A 9,771-nucleotide genomic window follows, 5' to 3' on the forward strand; every position below is an offset into this window, starting at 1 on the left:
TATGTACATTTTCTACTATATAATTTTTTCTTATATATGTATATAGTATCATAATAACATTTTCAAATGTATACATAGAGTTTCAAACCTAAAGGTAGCTTTTTGAGTGTAGCTTCCATTGGTGACATACTCCTTGGTTCAAAGCCATGGACTATATGAAAGTGGGGTCTACTTGAATTATATTTCTAGTATGTATAGCCAACTCATCTATGCTGGAAACATTTTAAACAAAATATTCCTTGAAATATAATGAGGCAGAGGACCAGAGGACCTAAGTGATAATAATGAGTATGTCTGCCATGGACTAAATCCAGCATTAATGGTGAATTCTGAGGATCCATCTGTACTTGGATGTGATCAGAGACTTCAGAAATGGTCCCTTTGCTCTCAGCCTCCTTTCCCTTCCATTATTTATTAGGAAATAAATATTTTGTAGTTTAAGAATCCTGAGTGGGTGATTTCTGTTAGTGAGCTTGTGTGTATATATCTGTGTCATCTGTTAGGCATTGGCCTTTAAAATTCTGAACTCTTCATGATTCATTTGCTAATTTTCAACTCACACCAGTAAGCTCTTCTATAGAAAAACTTCTGTGAAAATGTATACATGTAGGAATTAGGGGGGAAAAAATNATTCATCAATTTTTAATGAGCACCTACTATGAGCATGGCACTTGTGTTGGGGATACAGTAATAAACAAGAAATGCATAGCCTAATAAAAGAGACCAGAAAGGCTCCTTTCTCTCCCTATACTGAAAAAAAGTGACAGTAAAATATAGCGTGCAGTGAAAACTAAAACTCCCTCCTCAGAGATGACTGTTCGCAATTGTTTTCTGGGATTTCGTTATATTTCCAAACATATCACTTTATATGGGTATTACTTAAAGCAAACTATATCTTTTTTGTATTTTTTTTCACTTAGATCTTTTGTATTTTTTTTTTTTTAGATCTTGAACATCTTTTTGTGGGAATACTCAGAAGTCAACTTGTTTAAGTGGTCATGTACTCGCTTTTCTAATACAGAAATAAGAAATAGGATGAAGTCAGAGGAGGCTACAGTAGGAACATGGAGAAAGGCACTTCCCCCCTGACTCTGGATATTAGGAATGAGTTCCCAACTTGCATGGATAGAGATCTGTCAAGTAAAAATCCTGGGCCGGTGGAGGCTGGGGTAATAGGGAGCTAGCATCTTGGAGGAGAGCGAGCTCCAAATGGAAGAGTTATGGGCAAAGTTAGTGAACATGGACGAGGATGGGGAGAGAGAACATGGAACTGAATGTAGTTCAAGTCTCTCAAAATTATATATGTATTTTTTTTACTTCTTTTTATTTTTTAAGTAACATACACCCATCATGGGGCTTGAACTGACAACCCAGAGATCGAGTTGCATGTTCTACCAACAGAGCCAACTTGGTGCCCCTAATTTTTAAGTGTGGGATAAAAGTTATATTTCAAATGTTTTTCTTTTTAAAACTTTGGTGCCAAATGAAGAAATTTATATTCTTTGTTATGCAAGGTGATTGAAAATGAGATAATCACTTCTCAGTGAGTCCATGTTGTCCTAAAGAGATCCCCAATTTGTTTTCCTTGAGCACTTGGAGAAGAAATGAGTGATGGCCAGAAGCCTGAAGGGCTCATGATTCAGGTGGAGCCAAGAATACAGGAATCAAAGGCATTATCAACTAGTTGGAGAGGCCAATGTTAATACTAACTTTTGTAGTATTTTATGGCTTAACAAATATTTCTACTTACTCTTCACAACATTTGTGAGAATTGCGGAAAAAATGTAAGGTCCTAGTTTGCAGCATTTGCCAATTTCCATGGTATAAATACTCCTACTGTGGCCAATTTCAAGCTAATAACATTTTAACAGCTGGCTCACAAATTCCTGAATATTTAACAATCGGGTCTCCAGCACACAACTGTGAATAGTAGGTGGTACTCAGTTTCATTTTTTCCTCAGTCCAAGTTTTACATCTGAAGGTGCCTCTATCTTTGGTTTCTTGAATTCAATTTGGTCACAAGATGAAGTCTGCCAATGAGTTCTGTCTGTTGACTAGGCAGTTTCTTGAGCAAAGAAATTCAGAGATAGTCTGTGTCTCTTTTATCCTTCAGTTATTTAACACTTATTTATTAAGCACGTGGTAAGGGTTATAAATTACAGCTCAAAAAAACTTACAAGGCAGCTACTATTATTACCCAGTTTTACAGATGGCGCTAAAAACACAGAGACAGAGCGGTTTGCCCAGTGTCACACAGGTGTTCGACGCAGGGGCTGGGATTCAAACTCAGGCATCTGGCTTGAGTCTGTTCACACTGCTGCTTCCATGCTTGTGTCAGAAATACACCTACAGAACAGTATATTGCAGTCCACATCACCTAAAAAATGAGACCTGAGTCAAAACCTTACATGTGCATAGTAACACTTCATTTAGAAGTATAATCCTAGGGGAGCAGCAGTGGTGAGAAAAGAGAGGAAGTCAAGACAGAGGAAGAGCACATTGAAGGGGGCACTGCCCACGGCTCCCAGGACAGCTAGTATGTGGCCTCAGGGGTTGTCTTCAGAGAAGCCACACGAAGCTACTGTACCTGTCGACAGACCATTCCACAGATGGAAAGAGAAATTCATCCCAAGGGATGCTAACTCACCCATACTTTTGGGCTGTCCATATGTGGGTGCTAAGTGGGTCCTAGGATGTCTCATGTCTCAATAGCAACAGAAAATCCTGGGACACGAGGTTGGAGGGCTGTGGCGTAGGCTGTAGCAAGGTGCCGTTGGGCTGTGCCTGTGAGTGGTCTCAAGGTCAGAGTCCGCATGCTCTTCAGTCAGTGGTGGTGGCCGAGGCAGCAGGGACCTGGCTCTGTTAGCACAGGTGTTGATCCTCCAAGGCCCAAATAGAAGTAAGTGACAGATAGGAGATGGTGCCTAAATTAGAGGGATGACTTGGAATGGGAGGGTGTTAGTACATTGTACACTTATATATTGTAGCATGGAGTAGAGCTGCTGCAGACTCATTCCGCAGTTCATGTTGGTGCTGCTGTTAATGGAGGAGGGCTCAGTGACGGCATTACCCCTTCTCACAGAATCCCCCTCCATTTGTGATTTGTCAGGGAACAGGCTGAAACTTGAGACCCAGCCCTAAGCCTTCTGAAGAAGTCAGAAATCAATTTAGGATGTAGACATTTAAGATATTCCCTAAAGCTACTTGGCAATCCTAGCACATCATCCATAAAAGGATTAATTCAGCCTCCCTCTATATTCTTATAATACTTTGGTTCTTTATATGTCATGTTTTGCTGTGGATTAACATGATTTGACTCACAATCCTAGAATGGAAGTTCCTTGATGGTGCATGCATCTCTTTTTTTTGTCTTGATCAGTCTTTTTATTGATTCGTATAATCAACAACTGAGTTTTTTGACTTGAATGCAGTGTTGTATCCAGGACCATTTATATATTCAGGGCTTCGTGCAAAATGAAAACGCCGGGTCCATGTTCAAAAAAGAGAAAGTGCTGGGATGCTTGACAGGTTCGGTTGGGACAGCGTGTGACTCATGATCTCAGGGTTGTGATTTCAAGCCCCGTGTTGGGTGTAGATATTACTTAAGTAAATAAAAACCTAAAAAACAAAGAAGATGCTATTAAACCTACGAAAATATAAAGATGTAGAAAAATATTTTGTTATAAAACATAATGTGGATAATATTGGAGTAACAACACAAACTTAGACATTACGAAAAAGTCTTTCTGATGCTGTCATTTTATACAATACGATAAATACAACAAATGTGATCTTGACTGTTCACAAATTATTTATTACCTAACTTCTCCAAATTCATTTATTAAGTCATTGAACTTGCACTCTGAGCAATATTGAAATAGTTATATTTTAAGCAATATTTAAAGTGAGCTCAGTCTTTTTTCTTTTTAATTTTGTTAATGTTTGCTTAGTTTTGAGAGAGAGGAGGGTGCAGTAGGGACAGGCGGAGAGGCAGGTGTGGGGGTGGGGGACCAGAGGATCCCAAGCAGGCTCCACACTGACAGCAGCAAGCCACTGTGGGACTCGAACCTACGGACTGTAAGATCATGACCTAAGCCGAATTCAGAGGCATAACCAACTGAGCCAGTGGTGCAAAGACATTAGCCACTCTTAAATTTAGGGTTGAAAATATTTCTTGTAATTTTTACTGTGCTGGGCACCTGGGTGGCTCAGTTGGCTAAGTGTCTTACTTCAGCTCAGGTTGTGATCTTGTAGTCTGTGAGTTCGAGCCCCACCTCAGGCTCTTTGCTGACAGCTCAGGGCCTGGAGCCTGCTTCAGATTCTGTGTCTCCCCCTCTCTCTGCCCCTCCCCTCCTCTGTCTCTCTTGCTCCCAAAAATAAACAAAAAAATTGAAAATATTTCTTGTAATTTCTAATTTTGAGAAAAATCTGGAATAGCTGTTACTGCAGTTAGGAGAATTTTATAAGCCATGACTATGTTAGGATACATTTCTGATATCAAAATAATTAGAAGTTTTTAGCACACCTAGAAACGATTCCTGTGGAACAATTTTTCTAAAAGGATTTAATTTTTCACACAAAAAAAACAGTTTTTGAGTCGGTCTGAATTTAATTTTATACGTAAATTTACATAGTGGCCTTTTAATGCTTCCTCTGACAATTCTTGTAAACTTGTACAGATTGTACAAGACACTACAAGTGACTTGATGATTTGCATATAAATCAAAACATGTTTATGCATTCTATTGCCATATATTCAGTTACAGTAAAATTTGAATTTTAAAATTGTTTTTGTTATTAATCAGTTCATCTAAAGCTTCATATGAAAATAACATGCGGGGAGGGTTTATTCCATGCTACACTATTTCCATTAACTTGTGTTTATAAGCCTGTGGGTATTTCATTTGCAATATTGCAGCAATTTCCAAAGTTGGAGATTCTAAACTCTTTAAAGAATTCTAAGAACTCCCTGTTAGGCTTTATTTCCATGTCCCTGTATATACTTTTGTTCTGTAATAACAGACTGCCAACATTTACTGCCCCCATGTTGCTGTGACCCCCCGCCCTGCTCAGGTGGAAACGTTCGTATCTACCCAGGTGCAGCAAGGTGAGGCTCTGACCACTGGCCAAGCTGGCCTTCCACCACAGGCCTCTTCTTTTGTCTTGGGCTTGTGACAGCCTGTGTCGCTCCTGCCGCCACCACAACCGCTGCTGCCACAGATCTCAGTCTCACTTGTGTCCCAGCCAAGCCCTTAGGGCTCCGTGATGCCCTGGATGACCCTGAGGCAGGTCCTGTGTGTCAGGTGAGCAGGTCAGTTGCAGGGTGCTTGGTGTCCGTGCACACCCTTCCTGCTAGACAGGAGTGTGTGTGCTCACTGCTGTTTGCTGTATCTTCCCTGCTCACAGCAGGACTCACAGAACTAGGAATTCTACAATGGTGACAGCCTAGCACCACAGAACGATCGCCTTCTGAATGGGTCTCACATTGAACAACTCGACCCTGGCTGTATCGTGATTTTAGCAAGACATATGTGAACTGTGGAAAAATGAGGTCTAGATCAGTGGCACTGAAAGGCATTTGATCCCAGATGTAAAAAGAAGGACGTTTGACATCATGACTCAGGTTACACACATATCTATATATATCTGAGGCAGACATTTCCTGCAATAACACTTAAAATTAATTTCTGTCCAACTTTTAAGGACTAACATTACCCATCCAGTTGATTTCACAGACTGTATCAGTCATAACCCTGCAGTTTGAAAAACGGTCTGGAGAGTGGTACGAGTCAGTAGCTTGACACGGGTGACAGTGTGCAATTCTATATTTTAAAACTTGGAAGTAAGGTATAGTATCTAACTGGAAAATCTTGCTTAAAGGCAGCTCTTTTAAAGGGAGGGTCATAAAATGAAAGCAAGCGTTTTGTGATGAACAGCAAAGCTTAATACTCAGCCCTGCCTGGTTGAGCATTTCCATCGGTGGCTTGGATGAAACGGTTTTATTCCCAGCCAACGCAGTGAGCACAACTCTGAGGCTCAGCACTATGCTCTGGCTGGGGTTGCGCACATGAATGAAGGACCCAGACACGTGAATCAGTACATTAAGATGAAGCGCCATGACAGAAGTCAGCACTGAGGGATTCGGGAGCACACAGAGAAGAAGGAGTCCTCTCCTAACAGTGTAGGCTGTGAATTACAAATACAGTAAAACATGGGAGACAGGTAGACCTCACATGCTTTTACTCATCCCCAACACTTAAAGACATTAATGCCCATCAAGTGAAACAATATTCTAAAACAAGGGACAACTTTTAAAAAATATGTATTTATGTATTTATGTATGTATGTATGTATGTATTGAGAGAGAGACAGAGTGAGAGTTGGGGGCGCAGCAGAGAGAGAGGGAGGCACAACAGAGCTCTGTCACAACAGAGCCTGACCAGGGGCTCAAACCCACGGACCATGAGATAACGACCTGAGCAGAAGCTGGACGCTTAACTGACTGAGCCACCCAAGTGCCCCAAGGGGCAACTTTCTGACAAATAATCTAAGAGCCTCAGAAAAGACTAAATTCTCAATCTCTTTTGATTTCTCCTTTTTCTCAACTGGGGTTTACATGGAATTTTTTTCCCCTGTTATCACCAACATTACATGTGAACGTGACTGGGCCATGGGGCTACTTGGGTATTTGGTGAAACATTATTCTGGGTGTGTCTCGGAGTGTCTCTGGATGAGCTTAACATTTGACTCTGTAGATGGAGTTAAACTGATGATCCTCCTTAAGTGAGTGGGACACATCCAATCATTTGAAAGCCTGAATAAAACACAAAGGCTGCCTTCTTCTCAGTAGGGGAGAATTTCTCCTGCCTAGTCAGGACATGTCCTGGGACATCTGATGTCCCAGATGGGACATCACATTTTTCCTGCCTTCTGACTCAGACTGAAACCTCTACTTTGTTTAAGTCTCAAGCAAACCAGCCTTTGGACGGAAACCATACCCTCGGTCCTTCTGGCTCTCAGGTCTTCAGAAGAGGATTGCAATTTATACCCCTGGTCTCCTGGGTCTCCAGGCTAACAAGTCACCCTGCAGATCTTGTGGCTGGTGAGCTTCCGTAATCCCTGAACAAATTTTTAAAATAAATGTCTTCACACACACACACACACACACACACACACACACACACACACACCCCACACACACACATCCCCTCCCCCCCCCACATGTAACTTTAAGTGAAAAATTGAAATAAGCAAAAAAGAAGAGGAGGAAAAGGAGGGGAGGGAAAGAGAAGGGAAGGAAGGAAGGAACAAAATCAATAATCCTACCCATTGCAGTTAATCCGTGTTAGAACCTTGGAATGTATCCTTCCAGACCCACGAATGTTTGTACACATATATATTTAGTACAGTGAAAATGGAATTACAGGCTTTTCTAAACCGTTTTATTTTTTCAGATGATAATATATTTTCAACCTGTTGTCATGTCTGTAAATCTCCATCCTCTACATCTTTTATACCCAAATAATATTCTAGAACTTACTACCCAATGCTATGCTGTTGACATTTAGATTGTGTTCAGTATTTTAATAAACAACATAAACATCTTTGTATCTATTCTTAGCATATATCCATTATGATTTCTTCATGATAAATTCCTGAAGTGGAATTTCTGGGACAGAGAAATGCACATTTTAAAAGACTTTGGCCCCCCCTTATCTTGGTGGAGGCGGGGGGAGCTATGAATTCTTTTCCAGGAAATGTGTCCCTATTTGTACTTCTGCCAACATGGTCTCAGGTGTGTAACATCTACAGAAAACACAAACTGAGAGAAGTAATATGTTAATTGGATAACAATAAAAATTCACAAAAATCTCAGTGGTTTTCACCCTACAATAAATAGCATGAGAATTCACAGAAATGCGTAAAATGTCTTTAAGTTCATGAGAAAAATTTTTGTCTATTACTGGCTGCGAGAAACTTGTGTTGTTCTGATAATCTTTTGCTGCCTAACAGACCACCTCAAAACTTGGAGACTTACAACAGTAACATCATTTATTATGTTTGTAAACTTGAATCTGCAGTCTGGGCAGGGTTTGTTGGGGGTCACATCAACTAGTGTTGATGCTGACGGTCGTTGGTACTCCAGGATGGGGCTGTCACCCAGAACATCTGCATGTATGTGCTCTTTGCCTGGTTTCCTCGCAGCATGATATGGCTGGATTTTCAGGGCAAAGGTCCTCATGAGGTCCAGGTGGAAGTTCTCTTGCTCTTATGACTTAGCCCTAGAGCTCATGTAGTGTCACTTCTGTCACAGACCCACTTGGATTCGAGGGAATATGAACCCCCCACTTCTCTCTAGAAGGTTGTCAATATCCTATCATAAGAGTTAAGTGGAATGAGATATACTGGGGCAGCCATCTCTGGAACATACAATCTACTACCTATGTTCTGTAAAAATGGCATTTTAGCTTTAAGAACAGTACAAATCAGGGCACCTGGGTGGCTTAGTCCTCTAAGAAACTAACTTCGACTCAGGTCATGATCTCACTGTTTGTGGGTCTGAGCCTCATGTCGGGCTCTGTGCTGACAGCTCAGAGACTGGAGCCTGCTTCAGATTCTGTGTCTCCCTCTTTCTCTGCCCCTTCCCCACTTGAATTCTGTCTCTCTCTCAAAAATGAATAAATGTTTAAAAAATTTTTTAAAAAGAACAGTACAAATCAGTTACATATGCTGCATGCCAAATAGAATCTTAAGTTCTATACTGTGTGCACCTGGACACAAAATAACATTTTCCCTGTAATTATCCTTCAGGATATAAGGACTGGCCTCATATTTGAGTATCCCCTATAATACTTTTGCACAGCTAAACACTGTTGGAATAAGATACGTAGCCTAAAACAAATTCAGTGTTTGCTCATTTGGAGGTAGTTTTAAAGGTCATGTGATAAGATCTGTGAGAGAGAAGTGAAGAAATTTTAAGAAGTTTTAGTCATCATTCAGGGTATGTGACTTCACGGGTGAGTACTCTAGGTCACTTAAAGTAATATTTTATAAATCACCTTAAAAAGTGAAACAGTAAGTTGTAGATATACCCACAGAACAAAGGGGGACACAAATGGGCACCTGTGGCATGGGATAAAATTTCCTGTGTCAGCATTATACATTTGTCTCAATTTGGACAGAATTGAACATGATATGTTTCAGAAACTGTATAAGATCATCAGAATTGGCTTAAATGATAAAGTCAGTGACGTCAAAGGGGATATATAAAGTTTCAGTAAAATTTCATGAAATATGAGTAAGGAAAATTTAGCATTTCTAAATTAAGATTATTTTATACAATTTGTATTTCATAAAGCTGTTACAAAATTCATAAATTCATAAACAGCTGACCATATCATCTCCATTGTTCTATAAATATTTGCTTCATGTTTCAGTAGAATTTATATTTTCATATTATTTTTAGCATCGTACTAAAATAAATTTTGAAGTATTCTCATTTTTAGTTTATTAGGGTTATTTTTCTCTTCTTGAGTGTGATCAGTTAGTCAAGTGATTTAAAATGTTCCAAATGACTTAAGGGCAACCAAATCTCGATTTCAACTAACAGGATATGTGTGTTCCAGTGCCTGGGACATACTGGGCCCCCAGTGAACGTTCTTTGAAGTGAGTGGAGCTCTTAGATCCTCTCCACCATTTTGTAATTAGTCTGTATGGCCAGGGGAGGAAGGGGAATAAAACCTGTCAACCACTTTTAAGTGTTTACTCCAA

The 9,771-nt window shown here is 40.1% G+C and overlaps 1 long non-coding RNA gene across 2 annotated transcripts in view; it reads left to right on the forward strand.

Annotated features, from left to right (window-relative positions):
• The window catches only part of LOC144239485 (uncharacterized), a 138,902-nt gene that overhangs the window by 96,759 nt on the left and 32,372 nt on the right, over window positions 1–9,771 (forward strand). Inside the window, exon 1 of one of the 2 annotated variants that reach the window (XR_013337445.1) lies at window positions 6,948–7,102. The exons of the other annotated variant lie outside the window; for it this stretch is intronic. This is a non-coding gene — a long non-coding RNA (uncharacterized LOC144239485). Of the gene's footprint in view, window positions 1–6,947; window positions 7,103–9,771 lie in introns of those variants that run through there. 2 annotated transcript variants of the gene reach the window in all.

The sequence above is a fragment of the Crocuta crocuta genome, unplaced genomic scaffold, assembly GCF_008692635.1.
Source record: "Crocuta crocuta isolate KB4526 unplaced genomic scaffold, BGI_CrCroc_1.0 scaffold383, whole genome shotgun sequence".
NCBI lineage: Eukaryota > Metazoa > Chordata > Mammalia > Carnivora > Hyaenidae > Crocuta > Crocuta crocuta.